We start from the raw sequence: 24,872 nt of genomic DNA, 5'->3' as shown, positions 1-24,872 counted from the left end.
AATCATGTAGAAACCAAAAAGTGTTAAACAAATCAAATGAAAGTGTATATTTGAGATCCTTCAAAGCAGCCATCCGTTGCCTTGATGGCAGCTTTGCAAACTCTTGGCATTCTCTCAACCAGCTTCACCTGGAATACTTTTCCAACAGTCTTGAAGGAGTTCCGACATATGCTTAGCACTTGTTGGCTGCTTTTCCTTCCCTCTGTGGTCCAACTCAACCCAAACCATCTACATTTGTTTGAGGTCGGGTGATAGTGAAGGCCAGGTTACCTGATGCAGCACTCCATCGGCCTGTTGTACATACTGCCAAATTCTCTGAAACGATGTTGGAGGCGGCTTATGGTAGAGAAATTAACATTCAATTATCTGGCAACAGCTCTGGTGGACATTCCTGCAGTCAGCATGCCAATTGCATGCTCCCTCAACTTGAGACATGGCATTGTGTTGTGTGACAAAACTGCACATTTTAGAGTGGCCTTTTATTGTCCCCCAGCACAAGGTGCACCTGTGTAATGATGATGCTGTTTAATCAATTTCTTGTTATGCCACACCTGTCAGGTGGATGGATTATCTTGGCAAAGGAGAAATGCCCACTAACAGGGATATAAACAAATGTGTAACATTTCTGGGATATTTTATTTCAGCTCATCAAACATTGGACCAACACTTTACATGTTGCGTTTATATATTTGTTCAGTGTATATATTTATTCCGTGGAATTACCAATATACCTTTTACATGTAAATGCCATATTCACTTCTATACATTTTTCAGCCTGGTACCAGATTACGAGTCCCTTGACACTTGTGGGAGTTTTAGAGCAAAACAGAGAACATCATCGTGTTCGTGAGTGTCATCTTTTCAGAAAGGGGTCATGTGTGTAGCCAAAACCGTTCGGATGATGCAGAAGTTATCATGAGAATACCGGATTTTCGGGATGTCTCCTGGTCTGAAACACCGTTGAATGGATGCAGTGGACTGAGACAAAGCCCATGCAAAACATAAATGATCTCAATCTTAAACAGATGGACTTAGATTGTGATTTAAATATATATAAGCAGAGCATGGGGGGGGGGGCTCAAGCGGAGAAATTAGTAAAACAAACACAAAAGTGTTGATTTAATGTTTTTTTAATGCCCAGCTCATGTGCCCCTTGATGAGGCCTACGGCAATTGCATATTCTGTCTAATGCTAAATCCGCCAGTGTCCACAGGGACGTTTGCTTCAAACATTGAGTTTGCTCTGGCTTTGTTTTCCGTTATTAGGATGCTTATCATCAGAATGGATAGTGTTCAATACCACATCTGTGTAGGCTAACGTTCCATTGGAAGCCAATAAACTTCAATACATGTTATTATGATGCACATTTTTATAGTAGGTAGGCAAAAGTATTTAAATCCTGGATTTGTAAAAATCCCTATTTCTGGTGGAATTTGGAACATCCGGGTCCCCTGTTTATTTGCATGTGCCCGCGCCGCCACCACCAACCATACCGCTTTAGGAATGAATGCAGACCCAGTTTGTAAGTTTTTTTGTTGAGAAATGACTCGAGTCGACAACTGGAGCAAATCTGTTGGGTCAAAAGAATAACACCCACCAACTTTATGTGGCGAAAATTGAGCGCGTTTGAATGTTATAACATCCCACCACATTTCATGTAAGTAAATCGTTTTACTCACATAACGAACTCTGAAACTGCACATGCCAAAAGCTCTTAAGAGTCTAATTGGGGAGAGGATATGAGTAGAATCCGAATGAGGTAGCCAAGCGTTTGTCAGAGAAACTTCTAATAATTTGGATGCACAGTTTTTGGGCTTAAATTATTTTAACAAACGAATTTACCAAACACAATGCATGTAAACTGCGCGGATTAGCCTAGATCACAAATAGCAAATGTTTATAGCTAAAATTCTAATGGTAACTACAATGCACTGCGCTACCTCGAAATGACATGCGAATGCACCGCTACCTTAGTAAGCATTAGTAAACCTATAATTTATGATTTCACGTGTGTGTGTGTGTGTGTGTGTGTGTGTGTGTGTGTGTGTGTGTGTGTGTGTGAGAGGGAGCGAGAGACAGGAATCAAATTTGGTTAGCTGTAGGATATTGTATTATTTTAAACAAAACTTTGCATAGAGGCCACACAACCCAAAGATACATTCCCATACTGTGTGTGGGGGGGGGGTCTTTACAGTGGGAGAACGAGAGTTAACAAAATATCCCCTATAGAATACATGACATAGTAACACGACCATATAATCAGTATTATGTCTACTGCCATTAATTCCAATTGGACTGGTGTGGATTTCTCCATGGCCAACATGACTGACATTTCCACAACCTTCTGAAACTTTGAGGGCTTATGACATGGCCTCTCTAGTAATTTACTAGGATCTCCATGAGCATGACTGTAGACATTTCCTATTGACTCAAACCCCTCAATCTTTTATAATGTGCTTCTCTCTGATAAGCATTTGCTCAAAGTAATCTGTAGTGAGATAGCATTCTCAGATGTATGTTATGCATCCTGTTTCCAGTGATCATCCTTGAGATGTTTCTACAACTTGATTGGAGTCGACCTGTGGTAAATTGAATTGATTGGACATGATTTGGAAAGGCACACACCTGTTTACATAAGGTTGCACAATTGACAGTGCATGTCAGAGCAAACACCAAGCCATGAGATTGAAGGAATTTTCCATAGAGCTCCGAAACCGGATTGTGTCGAGGCACAGATCTGGGGAATGGTACCAAAATATTTCGGCAGCATTGAACGTCCTCAAGAACACAATGGCTACAGGTTCACCTTCTAACAGGACAACAACCCTAAGCACACAGCCAAGATAACGCAGGAGTGGCATTGGGACAAGTCTCTGAATTGTCCTTGAGTGGACCTGCCAGATCCCAGATGTGAACCCGATCAAACATCTCTGGAGAGACCTGAAAATAGCTGCGCATCAACGCTCCCCATGCAACCTGACAGAGCTTGAGAGGATATGCAGAGAAGAATAGGAGAAACTCCCCAAATGCAGGTGTGCCAAGCTTGTTGCGTCATACCCAAGAAGACCCAAAGCTTGAGGTTGTTTTTCAGATAGAAAATGCACAGACTGCCATGGCTCAGCCTGGTTTTAATGTATGCAGTTTATTACTATCTGATATTTATTGTCTTTGTGGGCTAGATTTTGTGATATTTAGATGTTGCAAAATTGTAATCAATTGCAGTTATTCGTCATATTCCTTGAAAACGGAAAGGGATAGAATTGACTGAAAAACAATTGGTTCAATAAGCCCTCAGACGAGGGTAGGGGTGTCATAGGTTTTAATTAAGTCTGATATTTTCATGTTTGAATTACAGTCTTGACCTCTAGCCGACCAGGTGCCTTTGGTATCAGCTTGTTATGTAGGCACATTCCATGGTCTAGCTGTGCAGTAGTCAGCTAAGGGACTACCCTACTGAGCAAGCTGCCAACTTCTGACTGCTTCACAAAATCATCCCTTTATCACAGCCACACTGCCAGGGAGGGTCTGCTGAGGTATTTGAGTGTTTGCCTAAGGGTGGTTAAAACTCACTATCCTCTTACGTATGCTGTGGTGGACAGCCAAGATATTCACGGTTGAGAGACAATGTTCTTTCAAAATTCCTGAGTAATGGCATTTTTTTCACCCTGTGTCCCACCTGGCACTGCAGACCCTCTTACTCAGATAGTGGATGGAGAGAAAAGTCAGGAAATACAATGCATTTGGAAAGTATTCAGATCCCTTGACTTTTCCACATTTTGTTACGTTACAGCACTATTATAAAATTTATTAAATTGTTTTTCACATCAATCTACACACAATACCCCATAATGACAAAGCAAAAGCGGGTTTGTAAAAAAAGTAATAATAATCATATTTACATAAGTATTCAGACCCTTTACTCAATACTTTGTTGAAGCACCTTTGGCAGCAATTACAGCCTTGAGTGCTCTTGGGTATGACGCTACAAGCTTGGTACACCTGCATTTGGGGAGTTTATCCCATTCTTCTCTGCATATCCTCTCAAGCTCTGTCAGGTTGGATGGGGAGTGTCGCTGCACAGCTATTTTCAGGTCTCTCCAGAGATGTTCAATCGGGTTCAAGTCTGGGCTTTGGTTCGGCCACTCAAGGACATTCAGGAACATGTCCACAAAATGTGGAAAAAGTCAAGGGTTCTGAATATTTTCCGAATGCACTGTAAGCTCCAGTCGAATCCTTAAGCATCTTAGGGTGGTGAAATAATTAACTAAGTCGCCACCTCTATTCAACAAAAATAGGTGTAATGTACCAATGTATGAGAACACATGAAAATGTCACTGCCGCTTGAATATTCAAATCAAACTTTATTTGGGGTCAATGTAAATAGTCTGGTGGCCATTTGATTAATTGTTCAGCAGTCTTATGGCTTGGGGGTAGAAGCTGTTAAGGAGCCTTTTGGGCGCTCCGGGTACCGCTTGCTGTGCAGTAGCAGAGAAAACAGTCTATGACTTGGGTGACTGGAGTCTTTGACAATTTGATGGTCTTTCCTCTGACACCGCCTGTCATATAGGTCCTGGACGGCAGGAAGCTTGGCCTCAGTGATGTACTGGGCCGTTAGAGGTCGACCGATGAATCGGAATGGACGATTAATTAGGGCCGATTTCAAGTTTTCATAACAGTCGGAAATCTGAATTTTTGGGCGCCGATTTTTATTTTATTTTTATACCTTTTATTTAACTAGGCAAGTCAGTTAAGAACACATTCTTTATTTCAATGACTGCCTAGGAACGGTGGGTTAACTGCCTCTTTCAGGGGCAGAACGACAGATTTTCACCTTGTCAGCTCGGGGGATCCAATCTTGCAACCTTACAGTTAACTAGTCCAAAGCAAATAACGACCTGCCTCTCTCTCGTTGCACTCCACAAGGAGACTGCCTGTTACGCGAATGCAGTAAGCAAAGGTAAGTTGCTAGCTAGCAATAAACTTATCTTGTAAAAAACAATCAATCATAATCACTACTTAACTACACAAGGTTGATGATATAACTAGATATTATCTAGCGTGTCCTGCGTTGCATATAATCTGACTGAGCATACAAGCATACATGTATCTGACTGAGCGGTGGTAGGCAGAAGCAGGCGCGTAAACATGAATTCAAACAGCACTTTCGTGCGTTTTGCCAGCAGCTCTTCATTGTGCGTCAAGCATTGCGCTGTTTATGGCTTCAAGCCTATCAACTCCCGAGATGAGGCTGGTGTAAACGAAGTGAAATGGCTAGCTAGTTAGCACGCACTAATAGCGTTTCAAACGTCACTCGCTCTGAGCCTTCTAGTAGTTGTTCCCCTTGCTCTGCATGGATAATGCTGCTTCGATGGTGGCTGTTGTCGTTGTGTTGCTGTTTCGAGCCCAGGGAGGAGCGAGGAGAAGGACTGAAGGAATACTGTTACACTGGCAATACTAAAGTGCCTATAAGAACATCTAATAGTCAAAGGTTAATGAAATACAAATGGTATAGAGGGAGATAGTCCTATAATAACTACAACCTAAAACTTCTTACCTGGGAATATTGAAGACTCACGTTAAAAGGAACTTAAACGTTAGCTTTCTTACATGGCACATATTGCACTTTTACTTTCTTCTCCAACACTTTGTTTTTGCATTATTTAAACCAAATTGAACATGTTTCATTATTTACTTGAGGCTAAATTGATTTTATTGATGTATTATATTAAGTTAAAATAAGTGTTCATTCAGTATTGTTGTAATTGTCATTATTACAAATAAATGTAAAGAAATCGGTATCGGCTTTTTTGGTCCTCCAATTATCGGTATCGGCGGTGAAAAATCATAATCGGTTGACCTCTACCCTCTGTAGTGCCTTGCGGTTGGAGGCTGAGCAGTTACCATACCAGGCGGTGATGCAACCGGTCAGGATGCTCTCGATGGTGCAGCTGGAGAACATTTTGAGGATTTGGGGACACATGCCAAATCTTTTCAGTCTCCTGAGGGGGAAAGTGTTTTGTCGTGTCCTCTTCACGACTGTCTTGGTGTGTTTGGATCATGATAGTTTGTTGGTGATGTGGACACCAAGGAACTTGAAGCTCTCGACCCGCTCCACTACAGCCCTGTCAATGTTAATGGGGGTCTATTCGGCCCGACTTTTCCTGTAGGCCACGGTCAGCTCCTGTGTCTTGCTCACATTGAGTTTCCACGTTGGTGGTGTAGTTATTTTCCTCTGCTGAGCACAATGTTTTTCTTGCTTAATTTGGACCACACCCTTGTCATTTCACCCAGTTTCAGGAAAAGAAGTGAATATAGAAGTTTTGAGTTTGTATTGCACAATCTTGGCATGGTCATATAAACTCAGCAGATGCTTTCTGTATTGATACCATGTGTGTTTGAGTGACATTATGTTACATTGCCAAAATGTTTCTCTTCCTTATGATTTTTCTCTGAAATGAAAATGGATGTGTTGTGGACAGTTTTACACAGGGACACTCGAAGTCAGTCTTAAATGAATCATTGTTTATTGTCAGCATGCTGGAGAGGTTCCAACAAACTTGATGCACCATATTGAAGATCTGTCAGTTCTCTTATATACTGCAGACAAGTTATAATTGCATAATTTAGCTTATTCATAATAAATCAATCATTAACGTTTGCTTAATTCATGTGACCGACCACTACTGGATCATGCATCTGACAGACCAATACCTCACGGGAGTTCTTCTCTCTAAGTTGAGACCTTGAAATTGAGATATGACTTTCTCTAAACAAGGTTCTGGGCATACTGCCAAATTGTAGACACTGAGAGTGAGGATTCGTTCAATCAGTCACTTGCTTGAACACAGAAATTGGTAAATAGAAAAGCACCAACATAAAATGTTCCATCACAGATGGCACTCCCTTCAGCAAAATATTTTTTACCTAAACCTTCCCTGAATGCTTGAAAAAAAGCAAGTGACCCTCCCCTAAACCCAAAATAATAATTTCTAACATAAAGTGGATAGCAGAGAACATGACTACCGTTTACCCTCACGTCTTGGACAGACCCGCGCATTAGATATGCCATTTTAGAAACTGTTCTTCATCTTATAAGCATCAAATCCAATCAAATTTTATTGGTCACATCCAGATGTTATTGCGAGTGTAGCAAAATGCTTGTGCTTCCTGTTCCGACAGTGCAGCAAATTCATAACAAGTAATATCTAACAATATCTAACAAAAGGAGAGGATTGTGGACTACAGGAAAAAGAGGACCGAGCACGCCCCCCTTCTCATCGACGGGGCTGCAGTGGAGCAGGTTGAGAGCTTCAAGTTCCTTGGTATCCACATCACCAACAAACTAACATGGTCCAAGCACACCAAGACAGTCGTGAAGAGGGCACGACAAAACATATTCCTCCTCAGGAGACTGAAAAGATTTGACATGGGTCCTCAGATCCTCAAAAGGTTCTACAGCTGCACCATCAAGAGCATCCTGCCTGGTATGGCAACTGCTCGGCTTCCGACCGCAAGGCACTACAGAGGCTAGTGCGAACGGCCCAGTACATCAGAGGCCAAGCTTCCTGCCATCCAGGACCTCCATATCAGCCGGGGTCAGAGGAAGGCCCTAAAAATGGTCAAACACTCCAGCCACCCTAGTCGTAGACTGTTCGCTCTGCTACTGCACAGCAAGCGCCAAGTCTAGGTCTAAGAGGCTTCTAAACAGCTTCTACTTCCAACAGCTTCTCTCTGATACTTCACGACAAGTGGTACCGGAGCGCCAAATCTAGGTCCAAGAGGCTTCTAAACAGCTTTTTCTCCCAAGCCATAAGACTCCTGAACAGCTAATCAAAGGGCGACCCAGACTCTTTTACGCTGCTGCTACTCTCTGTTTATAATCTATGCATGGTCAAATCAAATCAAATTTTATTTGTCACATACACATGGTTAGCAGATGTTAATGCGAGTGTAGCAAAATGCTTCTGATTCTAGTTCTGACAATGCAGTAAATAACCAACGAGTAATCTAACCTAACAATTTCACAACTACCTTATACACACAAGTGTAAAGGAATGAATAATATGCACATACAAATATATGAATGAGTGATGGTACAGAACAGCATAGGCAAGATGCAGTAGATGGTATCAGGTACAATCAAATCAAATTTTATTTGTCACATACACATGGTTAGCAGATGTTAATGCGAGTGTAGCGAAATGCTTGTGCTTCTAGTTCCGACAATGCAGTGATAACCAACAAGTAATCTAACTAACAATTCCAAAACTACTGTCTTATACACAGTGTAAGGGGATAAGGAATATGTACATAAGGATATATGAATGAGTGATGGTACAGAGCAGCATACAGTAGATGGTATCGAGTACAGTATATACATATGAGATGAGTATGCAGACAAAGTAAACAAAGTGGCATAGTTAAAGTGGCTAGTGATACATGTATTACATAAGGATGCAGTCGATGATGTAGAGTACAGTATATACGTATGCATATGAGATGAATAATGTAGGGTAAGTAACATTATATAAGGTAGCATTGTTTAAAGTGGCTAGTGATATATTTACATCATTTCCCATCAATTCCCATTATTAAAGTGGCTGGAGTTGGGTCAGTGTCAATGACAGTATGTTGGCAGCAGCCACTCAATGTTAGTGGTGGCTGTTTAACAGTCTGATGGCCTTGAGATAGAAGCTGTTTTTCAGTCTCTCGGTCCCAGCTTTGATGCACCTGTACTGACCTCGCTTTCTGGATGATAGCGGGGTGAACAGGCAGTGGCTCGGGAGGTTTTTGTCCTTGATGATCTTTATGGCCTTCCTGTGACATCGGGTGCTGTAGGTGTCCTGGAGCAGTTACCGTACCAGGCGGTGATACAGCCCGACAGGATGGTCTCGATTGTGCATCTGTAAATGTTTGTGAGTGCTTTGGGTGACAAGCCAAATTTCTTCAGCCTCCTGAGGTTGAAGAGGTGCTGTTGCGCCTTCTTCAACACACTGTCTGTCTGGGTGGACCGTTTCAGTTTGTCAGTGATATATACACAGAGGAACCTTCTCTAGTGCTCTCCTGTCGATGTGGATAAGTGGGTACTCCCTCTGCTGTTTCTTGAAGTCCACGATTATCTCCTTTGTTTTGTTGACGTTGAGCAAGAGGTTATTTTCCTGACATCACACTCTGAGAGCCCTCACCTCCTCCCTGTAGTCTTGGTAATCAAGCCTACTACTGTTGTGTCTGCAAACGTGATGATTGAGTTGGAGGGGTGCATGGCCACACAGTCATGGGTGAATAGGGAGTACAGGTGGGGGCTGAGCACGCACCCTTGTGGGGCCCCAGTGTTGAGGATCAGAAAAGTGGAGATGTTGTTTCCTACCCTCACCACCTGGGGACGGCCATCAGGAGTGCAGGAAGATTGATAGTGGTTTCACAGATCACCGTGGAAAGATTAGGGGTGGAAAGATCTCCTTTATAGTGAAGGCATTGCATTAATCTATCATTGTATTTGCAGATACGAGAAAAAATGGCCTTTTAGAAATATTTTATAAACATACGTCATTTTACATATTAGCAGAATATATTTTAATACCCCACAAATTACAGAAATTACAGGCAGAGAGATGAACACATCTTATCATATTTGTCCAATGCCAAATCAGTGTGCCTTGTTTGCAAATAATTAGGAATCTGACATTAGGAGTCTAAGCGTGGTACTTTCAAATGTTTGGCCTACCTTTCCACCCCGGACAGAGTAGGCCTAGCGACACAGAAAAATTTAAGCTTTAACTGCTGGCTACTCTTCTTCTGTGGCTTAACCCAACGAGAGAAGGTCACAAGTGTTTCCCTAAAAGCTGTCTGGGTTTAAACATACAGTGGGGCAAAAAGTATTTAGTCAGCCACCAATTGTGCAAGTTCTCCCACTTAAAAAGATGAGAGGCCTGTAATGTTCATCATAGGTACACTTCAACTATGACAGACAAAAGGAGAAAAAAATCCAGAAAATCACATTGTAGGATTTTTTATGAATTTATTTGCAAATTATGGTGGAAAATAAGTATTTTTGTAGACCTCCTTGCTCGCACATGCTTTTTCAGTTCTGCCCACAAATTGTCTATAGGATTGAGGTCAGGGCTTTGTGATGGCCACTCCAATACCTTGACTTTGTTGTCCTTAAGCCATTTTGCCACAACTTTGGAAGTATGCTTGGGGTCATTGTCCATTTGGAAGACCCATTTGCGACCAAGCTTTAATTTCCTGACTGTCTTGAGATGTTGCTTCAATATATCTATATAATTTTCCTGCCTCATGACGCCATCTATTTTGTGAAGTGCACCAGACCATCCTGCAGCTAAGCACCCCCACAACATGATGCTGCCACCTCCGTGCTTCACGGTTGGGATGGTGTTCTTCGGCTTGCAAACATCCCCCCTTTTCCTCCAAACATAACTATGGTCATTATGGCCAAACAGGTCTATTTTTGTTTCATCTCTAGGAGACAGAACGCATCTCCTTCCTGAGCAGTATGATGGATGTGTGGTCCCATGGTTTTAAACTTGCGTACTATTGTTTGTACAGATGAACGTGGTACTATTGTTTGTACAGATGAACGTGGTATCTTCAGGCATTTGGAAATTGCTCCCAAGGATGAACCAAACTTGTGGAGGTCTACAATTTTCTTTTGAGGTCTTGGCTTTCTTTTGATTTTCCCATGATATCAAGCAAAGAGGCACTGAGTTTGAAGGTAGCCCTTGAAATACATCCACAAGTGCAACTCCAATTGACAGTCCAATTGACATAATTTCAATCAGAAGCATCTAAAGCCATGGCATAATTTTCTGGAACTTTCCATGCTGTTTAAATGCACAGTCAACTTAGTGTATGTAAACCTCTGACCCACTGGAATTGTGATACAGTGAATAATAAGTCATATAATCTGTCTGTAAACAATTATTGGAAAAATTACTTGTCATGCACAAAGTAGATGTCCTAACTGACTTGCCAAGCTATAGTTTGTTATCAAGAAATTTGTGGAGTGGTTGAAAAATGAGTTCTAATGACTCCAACTTAACTGTATGTAAACTTCCGACTTCAAGTGTATGTGAAAACTAACTAGGCCACTCAGGAACATTAAATGTTGTCTTGGTAAGCAATTCCAGTGTATATTTGGCCATGTGTTTTAGGTTATTGTCCTGCTGAAAGGTGAATTTGTCTCCCAGTGTCTGTTGGAAAGCAGATTGAACCAGGTTTTCCTCTAGGATTTTGCATGTGTTAGCTCTATTACGCTTCTTTTTATTTTAAAAATCCCTTGTTCTTGCCGGCAAGCATACCCATAACATGATGCAGCCACCACCACGATTGAACATATGAATAGTGGTACTCAGGGATGTGTTGGGTATAATGATTCACCATCCAAAGTGTAATAATAATATTCCATAAAAAGAAAATCTGCTGTTTCCAGCTACAATAGTAATTTACAAAATTAACCATGTCTACACTAGTAACCGAAAGGTTGCAAGTTCGAATCCCCGAGCTGACAAGGTACAAATCTGTCGTTCTGCCCCTGAACAGGCAGTTAACCCACTGTTCCTAGGCCGTCATTGAAAATAAGAATTTGTTCTTAACTGACTTGCCTAGTAAAATAAAGGTAAAATTACAATTAAAAAGTTATCGATTATATAACACACATGCATACATCTTTTAGAGTTGAATTCAGGAGATGGTAACTCTATAAACAACTTCTACTGTGGTGCTCCAAATCCTAATGACTTAATTGTTCCATGATTAATTTAAATTGGGTAAACAATTAAACATAGTTAGTTGATTTGATAAATAAATCAGATTAATGTAAGTCATGTCACGACAGTGATGAAAAGACAGGTGGAAGTGCAGCAGGTAAGGAAGGAGTGAGCGTAACATCTCGTATGCAGTGAAGGTATTTAACGCATTAACAAATCTGGGCACATAGAAGAGCAGGTATTCCAGGACAGATTGAGATGCAGGTTGGGTGTGATGGAGGGAGCAGAATGGTGGAGAACACAAGACTGGTAGAAGACATGAGGAAGGTTGTTACATTTGTGACACTAACAATCAATTACACAGAAAAATTACAACCGAAGATTAAGACCATAGTGGAGCAGGCAGTGAGGTATCTTGGGCTCACAGGACTGACATGGAAAAATGTACAGGATGACCACAATAAGACGAGAATCAGTCCAGCCAGGAATCATGTATTGGTTAATTTGCCTTTTTTATGGTGTTAATCCTTCAATGGAATGCCAGAAGTTTGATGGCTAATGGGCAAGAGTTCAAACTGTTTCTTGAGGAGTTACGAGCCAAACCTGATGTGATATGTCTCCAGGAGACATGGCTAAAACCTACTCTAAATTTTGTATTACAAGGTTATGATGCAGTCCGTAGAGATAGGGTGGCAGGAAGAGGAGGTGGTGCTACCTTTATAAAGTGGGGGATCTCATATAGGTGTGTGGAAGAGAGAGTATGTCGTGGTAGAGGTGTGGTTGGGAGGGGGGAATCTAGTAATAGTGAATTTTTACAACCCGTTTAAGAGAATGGAGTTTCTGGCCCTTGGGAATGTAGAAGGTCAAGATAGGAGACTGGTAATGTGGTGTAGGGATTTTAATCCCCATAGTACACTCTGGGGAGGGTTATGGACTGATGTAAATGGAACTGTGTTGGAGGAACTACTAGGTGAGAAGAGAAAGGGCTTGTGAGTCTTAATGAAGGCGGGGGGACCAGGATTGACCCAGTAACTGAAAATTAATCTGCTCTGGATCTTATTTTGATCTCAAGTGCAAGGCATGTGATTCCTATGGGTACAGGGGGGAGAAAGAGTAATGCAGTCCTCTGGTGGAGTGTAGAGGTGCCGTGAAGAATAAGAACATTCAGAATGTTGAAACGGTCCCATAATTACCAGCACCTGATTCAGAATAAACAAGCACAAGCAGTAGTAAGGATGATCACAAGGACAGCTGAGTATTGGAGCCGGTTCTGTGGAAACATAGGCAGGACCACTCCTGTGGGAGAGGTATGGGGGATGATTAGGAGGATGATTGGGATCTCTCTGTGCTGAAAAGTGGGGAGATTGTTGCAATGAGAGATATGGAGAAGGCAGAGATGTTAGCCCAGGCATTTGTGGAGGTGCACAGCTCAAATAATCTGACAGAAGAGAGGCAGCTTGGGAGAGAGAGGGTCAGAGGAGAACATCCGGGAGTCCTTGATCAGAGAATGATGGTGGGGGATACATTGAGATAAAAAGAGCATTAGCTAAAGCTGGGGTAACATCTCGTGGGAAGGATGAGATATGTTACATCATGATGGTTAATCTCAGTGACACAGCAATGGGGAAAGTATTGGACCTTTACAATTATTGTGTGGCAGGAAGGGAAACTGCCTGGAAGTTGGATGCAGGTGGTAGTGGTGCCGATATGGAAACCTGGGAAAGACCCTACTAGTCCTTTAAGCTATAGGCTGATAGCGTTGACATCTCACGTATGTACATTAATGGAAAGAATGATAATGGAAAGGCAGACTTACTTTCTGGAGGGAAGAGGACTAATGTCACCAGATCAAAGTGGGTTCAGGAAAGGCAGGGGAGCGATGGATCCTTTACTGTGCCTTGAGTCAGTCATACGGAAGGCATAGGCAAATAAGGAGGTGGCGGTAGCCATTTTGATGTGATGTGGAAGGTAGGCCTACTTATCAAGCTGGATAACATGGGGGTTGGAGGAAGGGTTTTTAACCAGATAAATTATTTTATTTTTGGGCGATCAATACAAGTGAGGGTGGGGAGCTCTATCAGAAAGCTATGAGGTGGATAATGGTACCCCCCAGGGAAGTGTCATTAGTCCTTAGTTGTTCTCCATTATGATTGACGATGTATTCTCTCAGGTGAGACCTGATATTGGGAGGTCATTATTTGCGGATGATGGAGCGCTATGGAAGAGAGGGAGAAATATTACCCATAGAGCAAGAAGAGTTCAAGAAGAGATTAGTGAAGTTGAGCAGTGGTTCCTCAGGTGGGGCTTCAAGTTTTCAGTTTTCTAGAAGGAAGGTTGTGGAGGAAATATACTTGAAGTTGTATGGAAGGAATCTGGAGATAGTGGGAGGATTTAGGTTCCTGGGGGTCTGGTTTGACACTCGAATGACATGGGCGGAGCATATTAACAGAGTAGTTCTCAAAGGAAAGAAAATATTATATGTGACGTGTTGCTTGTCAGGAATGGTGGGGGGCAGATAGAATGGTGTTGAAGTTATATATAGTGCTGTTGAGGCATCAACGGATTCTGGAAGTATAGCATATGGATCAGCAGCTCAGACATCTTTACAAAAGCTTGATGTTATCCAGGCCCAAGCCATAAGACCATGGTGCTTGCCTACGGAGCTGTGAGGGGAACGGCACCTCAGTACCTCCAGGCTCTGATCAGGCCCTACACCCAAACAAGGGCACTGCGTTCATCCACCTCTGGCCTGCTCGCCTCCCTACCACTGAGGAAGTACAGTTCCCGCTCAGCCCAGTCAAAACTGTTCGCTGCTCTAGCCCCCCAATGGTGGAACAAACTCCCTCACGACGCCAGGACAGCGGAGTCAATCACCACCTTCCGGAGACACCTGAAACCCCACCTCTTTAAGGAATACCTAGGATAGGATAAAGTAATCCTTCTCACCCCCCCTTAAAAGATTTAGATGCACTATTGTAAAGTGGCTGTTCCACTGGATGTCATAAGGTGAATGCACCAATTTGTAAGTCACTCTGGATAAGAGCGTCTGCTAAATGACTTAAATGTAAATGTAAATGTATAAGAATATGTTGTGGAGCACTCAGGACCTCCCCGGTGGCAGCAATGCAGGTAGAGTTGGGAGAGATGCCGTTAAGAAGACAACAGCTAGCCATTACATATTGGGTAAATCTACAAGGACATAAGGTTACACATCCTACAAAAAAGGTGCACCTAGAGTGCTGGGACCATAAACAATATCTGAATACAAGCTTTGGGTGGATAGGCAATTGCATGGCGAGAGAGATGGGGTTGTTTGGGAGGAAGTTTAGCCCCTCTGTAGATCTTCCTGCTATCCCACATTGGTTTCTCCCTCAACCACTGATAGATCTAGGGTTGCTTGAGAGGGTAAGAGATGTTGAGGAAGGAGTAGATTCAGTTGTAAGTGAACATTTAAGAACACAATACTATGCTTTCTTGAATATATTAACAGAAACAAACAGGGAGAACAGGAGCAGCGTTTAGTGTTCCTGAGTTTAAGGTGGCAGTGACAAAAAGAGCAACGGATAATTTGCCTGTTTACAGAATGGAGTTGTTGGCAGCTGTGCCGCACTGATGAGCTTAAATTCATGTGTCTCAGAGCAGACAGGATGTATTGTATGAGTTTTTGCAGTGTTTTGTAGGGTGAAATAGATGGGGGTATTTGTGATATTCCTCTGGGTACCAGTTCATGTGACAGTAGAGCGGAATAAGGAAGTGGATATTATTGCCAAGCAGGCTCTTAAACATCCTAATGTTGAGATGGAATTATCAATCAGTAAAGCAGAAGCAAAGGGATCAATAAGAACAGTGGTTAAAAATAAGTGGCACGTTTTGTGGAACAGGGAGAGTAAAGGAAGACAGACACTTGTATAAGATCCAGGAAAAGGTGGGGGCGGGGAGGTCCTCAGGCCGAGAGAGAAGGGAGGAATGTGTAGTCACAAGGCTGAGACTGGGACACACAATGCTAAATAGTACATTGAAAGTGGTGGGGAAACATTCGACTGGGAGGTGTGATTGTCAGGAGGAGATGGAGACATTGGAACATGTTCTATTTCAGTGCCAGAAATATGTGAGAGAAAGGGAGCTCCCTGCCCCCACCTTTTCCTGGATCTTATACAAGTGTCTTCCTTTACTTTCCCTGTTCCACAACTCTTGCCACTTATTTCTAACCACTGTTCTTTGTTATTAGATTTGAGGAGTAATGGGGTTGAAGAGCCAGGATTAAGTGAACTGCTGGGGAAATCTTCATAGGATGTAGTATTTAATTATGTATTTTGTTTCCTTAGGGAGACGAGATTATTGGGTAGGATTTATACCTTCACTGTCTCTGGTCCACACTCCAGTCCAGTGGCAGTAAGCCAACCGCCATACAAAATTCACAGAAGAAGAAGCAGTTGTGTTTGAGCCAATCAGGCTACTCCACCAGTGGTGCGTCTGCCGTCTTGATGGCTTCAGCCGGTGCCTTCCAGGACCTACGCAAACAATTAGAAAAAGGTCACAAACAAGCCGGGCTAATGGGTTTGTTGCACTGTGCTTGGCAACTCGGGGCGGCAGCGTAGCCTAGTGGTTAGAGCGTTGGACTAGTAACCGAAAGGTTGCAAGTTCGAATCCCCGAGCTGACAAGGTACAAATCTGTTGTTCTGCCCCTGAACAGGCAGTTAACCCACCGTTCCTAGGCCGTCATTGAAAATAAGAATTTGTTCTTAACTGACTTGCCTAGTAAAATAAAGGTAAAAAAATCACTATTGCTTTCTTAGGTACGGGTTTATGTGATGATGGGGAGAGAACAGTCATGTAATGCAGTGGAGACTGGTGGGAGGAGCTATAGGAGGACGGGCACATTGTAATGGCTGGAATGGAATGAGTCAAACATGTGGTTTCCATATAGCTCCTCCCACTAGCCTCCACTGATCTAATTACTTCTGGACAGTGTAAGAGGATGAATAGCCCTTCGAGGGTTGAGAATGTTGCTCAAATTATAAGGTTCAAGGTAACCCAGCCACGGTAGGGTTCAAGGGAGGGAAGTAAATATCCCCTCCATCTAGATACAGTACCTACAGAGCTTAAATATATAGTTAAGATCTGTGTAAGACCAGAACAGAGAGGGGCTGTTCAGATTTACTAACCAAGCATATGGTGATGCAATTTCGTCAGTGTCATAGGGCAGCCCTAGTGATGACTTCTTTCCGATGCTCCATTCCTGTGCCAGGTATGTCACGTAGAGACCGTGTTCATTTTGGCACTCTTTTTTCGTCTTAGTCATTTTGGTAAAAATATCATTAAGTCTTAGTCACCTTTTAGTCATTCAAATAATGATTTAGTCTAGTGATTGTCAAAATGACGAAAACAGTGGGCCATTTTTGTCAACTAAATGCCCTTTCATTTTAGTCACATCTGTAATGTATTGCCTCATTAACCTATATCAAACAATCACTGACTTCCATGTCCTACTAACATATTGTTTTGCAAAACATCCTATTCTTTTCCAAACAGCAGAAATATCAAACATATAAGAATTATCTGGCCATGTAAATCCCTAATTCAGCCTACACAGATATTGCACATTACATTCAAAACAAGCGAGAGAGCGAGAGAGCGAGAGAGGCTACAATCACAAGATGGTCCTGCAAAGTAGTATGGGTTGCACCTCCATCACTCAGTCCCGTCATCAACGTCCCACAGCCACATTGGTGTCCAAAAGTAGAACGGGGGTTAATGACTTTGAACAGGAGCTAATGACTCTTTTGCCCAGTGATGTAGTCGAGTCACAAAACCTCGAGTCCGAATCGAGTCCCAAGTCCCCTGTGCTCGAGTCCGAGTCAAGTCCCAAGTCCCCTGTGCTCGAGTCGAGTCCCCCGTGTCCGAGTCGAGTCCCCCGTGTCCGAGTCGAGTCCCCCGTGTCCGAGTCCCCCCGTGTCCGAGCCGAGTCCCCCGTGCTCGAGTCCGAGCCGAGTCCCCCGTGCCCGAGTCCCCCGTGCCCGAGTCCCCCGTGCCCGAGTCCCCCGTGCCCGCGTCCCTCATGCCCATGCCAGAGTCCCCCGTGCCAGAGTCCCCCGTGTCCGAGTCCCCCGTGCCAGAGTCCGAGTCCCCCGTGTCCGAGTCCCCCGTGCCAGAGTCCGAGTCCCCCGTGCCCGAGTCCCCCGTGCCCGAGTCGCCCGAGTCCCCCGTGCCCGAGTCCCCCGTGCTCGAGTCTGAGTCACTGGGTCTACATTAACTCAATATAAAGTTATTCACCCATTCAGATATAATGTAGTGGCAAGGGGAATTGTTTTCAATAAATTGTTTGGTTACCCTCTTTCTTTCTGTGTAACCAAATGTTTGTATATTGGCTACTGGTAATGTTACCAGGGCCACGTTCAGTTGCATTACATGGATAGAGCCAACGTTATTCCTTACTCAACATGTCAGAGAAGCATGATTGTTCTACATAGCATGTTTCTATCTGAATACGTCCTGCGTCCTGCTGAACACGCCCAGGTTGTTAGCTATTGCTAGCTAATGAGATAACATGACTGAACAAGGTGTAGCCTAAACAAATGGTTAATGGTCTGGTCCGCAAGTAGACTAGTTTTAGAACGCTTTATAAATGTAAAATACGGGCCACCAATGCACGATAGAAAGAAAAAAACATAGTGCCGGTGTTGTGGTTCATATCTTTTGAACGGTGAGGGCGAGAATCAATCCGTTTTTTTAGAGGAAAAGAGGGAGACTTGGCTACTTTGGCTACAGAACCTGGCTATGAAATGCAGTGGGGAAAGTGGGGCGGTAGTGAAAGACTAGAAATGCAAAGACAGCCTACTTTTCTATACTCAAGGGAGTCTAGAAAAGTGCCCTGCAGCTCACCAGCTCATGTAGGCTGTGTGTCCATCCTTCCCACTGCTGAACAGAACTGCATTGCGCATCTGTGCTGCTAATATTATTGGCGCTTATCACTGAAAAGCTCTCAATCTCTCAAAAAACTTGTCCAGCCCACTAAGTCAGATTTCAGTCACAGAGATACATTTTGTCTCGTTAAACTTTTTGTTTAGTTAGTGTTAAACTGAAATAAAAAAAATGTTTTTGTTTTCCTGAGTCTATTTAGTCACTTATAGTTTCATCATTTGCACTGAAAAATAGGTCATTTTATTTTAGTCACTGTTTTTGTTGAAGAAATTAGCACTGCATAGAGAGCACACTCACAGATATCAACATGCCTTCAGGCAGATCTGGAGAACTGGGTATACTCACATTTTTCCCAAAAATGTCCATGCGCCCCACCAGGCAAAGGAAAGGCACCCTGTGTGAAATATTCTATGAAAAACATTGATATACACTCTGAATTACCAAAAATGATGAATCCCATATTGGTATTTCACAGTCAGGCCAACCCAAGCTGTACTGTGGTAGTAGGCTAATACTAAGCCTACCATTAAAACAGATTAAAGTTTTTATTTATTTTTAATACAGGTTTCACTCTTAGTCATGCTTTTTAAATCAGAAAAACAACAAAATTGTATGTTCTAAGTCCATAACAATGCTTAATTATCCTGTTAGTCCTATAGGGGCAGTATTTCATTTTTGGATAAAAAGACGTGCCCGTTTTAAGCGCAATATTTTGTCACGAAAAGATGCTCGACTATGCTTGGAATTGATAGTTTTGGAAAGAAGACACTCTGACGTTTCCAGAACTGCAAAGATTTTCACTGTGAGTGCCATAGAACAAAATCTACAGGCAAAACCAAGATGCTTGAGTGACCAGGAAATCAACAGGATTTCTGGAGGCACGTTTTCCATGATCTCCTTATATGGCTGTGAATGCGACAGGAATGAACGGACACTTCCTATCGTTTCCCCCAGGTGTCTGCAGCATTGTGACGTATTTGTAGGCATATCATTGGAAGATTGACCATAAGAGCCTACAATTACCAAGTGTCCCGCACGGTGTCTGCGTGGAAATTGGTGCGCAAAAGTCAGGTACCAGTATTTTTCCATCCGAATCAGAGAAGAATGCACGCTAGGGAAGGCATTTCAATGAAGAGATATATGACAAAACACCTTGAGGATGATTCAAACAACGTTTTCCATGTTTCAGTCGATATTATGGAGTTAATTCGGAAAAAAGTTCGACGTTTAGGTGACTGAATTTTCGGTTAGTTTCGAGCCAAATGCATAGTAACAAAACGGAACATTGTGTCCTACACAAGCATCTTTCAGGAAAAACTGGACATCTGCTATGTAACTGAGAGTCTCCTCATTGAAACATCTGAAGTTCTTCAAAGGTAAATTATTTTATTTGATCCCTTTGCTGGTTTTTGTGAATGTTGCGTGCTAAATGCTAACGCTAAATGCTAAGCTAGCTATCACCACTCTTACACAAATTATTGATTTTCTCTGGTTCTAAAGCATATTTTGAAAATCTGAGACGACAGGATTGTTAAGAAAAGGATAAGCTTGAGGACAGGCATATTTATTTCATTTCATTTGCAATTTTCAGAAATCGCTAATGTTGCGTTATGGTAATGAGCTTGAGGCTGTAGTCACGATCCCGCATGCGGGATGGGGCGGCCTAAGAGGAACCACATTAGGAGACCACTTTTGAGGTCTGTGAAAAATCGAAGAAATATAGGGTTTAGTTATCCTTTAATGCAAGTGTGCAGGCACCTGGCACGCAAGTTGGAGTTTGCAAATTTATAAATTCAAAACAGAAATACCTTATTTGCATAAGTATTCAGACCCTTTGCTATGAGACTCTGAATTGAGCTCAGGTGCATCCTGTTTCCATTGATCATCCTTGATTGAAGTCCACCTGTGGTAAATTACATTGATTGGACATGAATTATTATTATTATTATATTATGATTTGGAAAGGCACACACCGGTCTATGTAAGGTCCCACAGTTGACAGTTCATGTCAGAGCAAAAACCAACCCATGAGGTTGAAATAATTGTTGGTAGAGCCTCGAGACAGGATTGTGTCAAGGCACAGATCTGGGGAAGAGTACCAAAAACTGTCTGCAGCATGAAGATCCCCCAAGATCTTCAAGAAGTTTAGAACCACCAAGACTCTTCCTATAGAGTTGGATGCCGGCCAAACTGAGCAATCGGGGGAGGAGGGCCTTGGTCAAGGGAGGTGAGTGGCCAGACTGAAGCTACTCCTCTGTAAAAGTCACATGACAGCCCGCTTGGACTTTGCGAAAAGGCATCTAAAGACTCTCAGATCATGAGAAACAAGATTCTCTGGTCTGATGAAACCTAGATTGAACTCTTTGGCCTGAATGTCAAGCGTCACTTCTGGAGGAAACCTAGCACCATTCCTACGGTGAAGCATGGTGGTGACAGCATGTGGGGATGTTTTTCAGCGGCAGGAACTGGGAGACTAGTCAGGATCGAGGGAAAGATTAACGGAGCATCCAACCTGACAGAAATTGAGAGGATATGCAGAGAAGAATGCGAGAAACCCCCCAAATGTTGTATTTATTTATATTTGTACTTATTGGGGATCCAGATTAGATTCTGCCAAGGCAGCAGCTACTGTTCTTGGGGTCCAAACATATTACAACACTTACATTACATATACATTAAAAGATAAAACCGTACATCATATAACATTATTTCACGACTACATACACTACCGGTCCAAAGTTTTAGAACACCTACTCATTCAAGGGTGTTGCTTGATTTTTACTATTTTCTACATTGTAGAATAATAGTGAAGACATCAAAACTGAAATAACGCATATGGAATCATGTAGTAACCAAAAGTGTTCAACAAATCTCTCTCTCTCTCTCTCTCTCTCTCTCTCTCTCTCTCTATATATATATATATATATATATATATATTTTATTTTTTTCATTTTTTTTTTCATATATATGTACATTTGAGATTCTTCAAAGTAGTCTCCTTTTGCCTTGATGACAGCTTTGCACACTCTTGGCATTCTCTCAACAAGCTTCATGAGGTAGTCACTGGGAATGCATTTCAATTAACAGGTGTGCCTTCTTAAAAGTACATTTGTGTAACTTCTTATCTTAATGTGTTTTGAGCCAATCAGTTGTGTTGTGACAAGGTAGGGTTGGTATACAGAAGATAGCCCTATTTGGTAAAATACCAAGTCCATATTATGGCAAGAACAGCTCAAATAAGCAAAGAGAAACGACAGTCCATCATTACTTTAAGACATGAAGGTCAGTCGATCCGTAACATTTCAAGAACTTTGAAAGTTTCTTCAAGTGCAGTTGCAAAAACCATCAAGCGCTATGATGAAACTGGCATTCATGAGGACCGCCACAGGAATGGAAGACCCAGAGTTACCTCTGCTGCAGAGGATAAGTTCATTAGAGTTTCCAGCCTCAGAAATTGCAGTCCAAATAAATGCTTCACAGAGTACAAATAACAGACACATCTCAACATCAACTGTTCAGAGGAGACTGTTTGAAACCACTACTAAAAGGACACCAATAATAAGAAGAGATGTGCTTGGGCCAAGAAACACGAGCAATGGACATTAGACTGGTGGAAATTGGTCCTTTGGTCTGGAGTCCAAATTGGAGATTTTTGGTTCCAACCACTGTGTCTTTGTGAGACAAGGTCTGGGTGAACGGATTATCTCCGCATGTGTATTTCCCACCGTAAAGCATGGAGGAGGAGGTGTTATGGTGTGGGGGTGCTTCGCTGGTGACACCATCTGTGATTTATTTAGAATTCAAAGCACACTTAACCAGCATGGCTACCACAGCATTCTGCAGCAATACGCCACCCCATCTGGTTTGCACTTAGTGGGACTACCATTTTGTTTTTCAACAGGACAATGACCCAACAAACCTCCAGGCTGTGTAAGGGCTATTTTACCAAGAAGGAAAGTGATGGAGTGCTGCATCAGATGACCTGGCCTCCACAATCAACCGACCTCAACCAAATTGAAATGTTTGGGATGAGTCAGACCGCAGAGTAAAGGAAAAGCAGCCAACAAGTGCTCAGCATATGTGGGAACTCCTTCAAGACAAGCATTCCAGGTGATGCTGGTTGAGAGAATGCCAAGAGTATGCAAAGCTTCCAAATTCAGAAAGCCAATGTATCACATTGAGCCCATTTCAGCCATTACCGGGGTGTGTTTGACAGGTCATTTCAAACATTTCCGTGGTCATAACATTAACGGGGAAAATGACCGGCAAGAGTATGAAAGGTATCACAGGAGTAAAATGGAAGAAATTCATAATTTGCCCAACTGAGACCCCAGCAGCCTGGTTTCATAGATTAGACGTAACATTGTAAATGCTAATCCAGGACACTCAAAGTGGTAAGATGTGTTACGTTTGATATGTTCATACAGTTGAAGTCGGAAGTTTACATACACTTAGGTTGGAGTCATTAAAACTTGTTTTTCAACAACTCCACAAATTTCTTGTTAACAAACTATAGTTTTGGCAAGTCGGTTAGGACATCTACTTTGTGCATGACACAAGTCATTTTCCCAACAATTGTTTACAGACAGATTATATCACTTATTATTCACTGTATCACAATTCCTGTGGGTCAGAGGTTTACATACACTAAGTTGACTGTGCATTTAAACAGTTTGGAAAATTCCAGAAAATTATGTCATGGCTTTAGAAGCTTCTGATTGGCTAATTGACATCATTTGAGTCAATTGGAGGTGTACTTGTGGATGTATTCCAAGGCCTACCTTCAAACTCAGTGCCTCTTTGCTTGACATCATGGGAAAATCAAAAGAAATCAGCCAAGACCTCAGAAAAGAATTGTAGACCGCCACAAGTCTGGTTCATCCTTGGGAGCAATTTCCAAACGCTTGACGGTACCACGTTCATCTGTACAAATAATAGTATGTACACCATGGGACCACAAAGCCTTCATACCGCTCAGGAAGGATACGCGCTCTGTCTCCTAGAGATGAATGTACTTTGGTGCGAAAAGTGCAAATCAATCCCAGAACAACAGCAAAGGACCTTGTGAAGATGCTGAAGGAAACGGGTACAAATGTATCTATATCCACAGTAAAATGAGTCTTATATCGACATAACCTGAAAGGCCACTCAGCAAAGTGCCATAAAAAAGAATACGGTTTGCAACTGCACTGTCCTCTGGTCTGATGAAACAAAAATAGAAATGTTTGGCCATAATGACCATTCTTATGTTTGGAGGGAAAAGGGGGAGGCTTGCAAGCCGAAGAAATCCATCTCAACCGTGAAGCATGGGGGTGGCAGCATCATGTTGTGGGGGTGCTTTGCTACGGGAGGGACTGGTGCACTTCACAAAATAGATGGCGTCAAGAGGAAGTAAAATTATGTGTCTATATTGAAGCAACATCTCAAGACATCAGTCAGGAAATGAAAGCTTGGTCGCAAATGGGTCTTCCAAATGGGCAATGACCCCAAGCATACTTCCAAAGTTGTCAAAATGGCTTAAGGACAGCAAAGTCAAGGTATTGGAGAGGCCATCACAAAGCTCTGACTTCAATCCTATAGAAGATTTGTCAGCATAACAACTGAAAAAGCATGTGTGAGCAAGGAGGTCTACAAACCTGACTCAGTTACACTAGCTCTGTCAGGAGGAATGGGCCAAAATTCACCCAACTTATTGTGGGAGGCTTGTGGAAGGCTACCCAAAACGTTTGACCCAAGTTAAACAATTTAAAGGCAACACTACCAAATACTAATTGAGTGTATGTGAACTTCTGACCCACTGGGAATGTAATGAAAGAAATAAAAGCTGAAATAAAACATTTGCTCTACTATTATTCTGACATTTCACATCCTTAAAATAAAAGTGGTGATCCTAACTGACCTTAGATAGGGATTTTTTACTAGGTTAACTGTCAGGATTTGTGAAGAACTGAGTTTAAATGTATTTGGCTACGGTGTAAACTCCCGACTTCCAACTGTATAAGACATATGGTTACTTAAGACAAAAACGGATGGTTGGTCGGGACTGATGGGTGTGCGTATAACGCGAACATCTAGCGAACCAAAGGTTGCGAGTTCAAATCTGTTCACAGACAACATTTTAGCAACTTTTCAGCTACTTACTACTTTTTAGCTACTTTGCAACAACTTTGCATGTTAGCTAACCTTTCCCCTAACCCTAACCTTAACCCTTACCCTAGCTACCAT

At 42.4% G+C, this 24,872-nt stretch overlaps 1 protein-coding gene across 2 annotated transcripts in view; it reads left to right on the top strand.

The window, feature by feature from the left end:
* The first annotated feature begins 1,434 nt into the window (after positions 1-1,434).
* LOC118399267 (equilibrative nucleoside transporter 1-like) overlaps positions 1,435-24,872 on the top strand; it is a 68,024-nt gene continuing 44,586 nt past the window's right edge. Inside the window, exon 1 of one of the 2 annotated variants that reach the window (XM_035795205.1) lies at positions 1,435-1,657. The gene's annotated coding sequence lies outside the window, so the exon portion shown is untranslated. The remainder of the gene's footprint in view (positions 1,658-24,872) is intronic. The other variant, XM_035795224.2, reaches the window with a different exon arrangement.

Source organism: Oncorhynchus keta, chromosome 2 (genome assembly GCF_023373465.1).
Source record: "Oncorhynchus keta strain PuntledgeMale-10-30-2019 chromosome 2, Oket_V2, whole genome shotgun sequence".
Taxonomy (NCBI): domain Eukaryota; kingdom Metazoa; phylum Chordata; class Actinopteri; order Salmoniformes; family Salmonidae; genus Oncorhynchus; species Oncorhynchus keta.
Note: the sequence above shows the minus strand (reverse complement) of the source record. Positions and strands in the feature narration are given on the sequence as shown.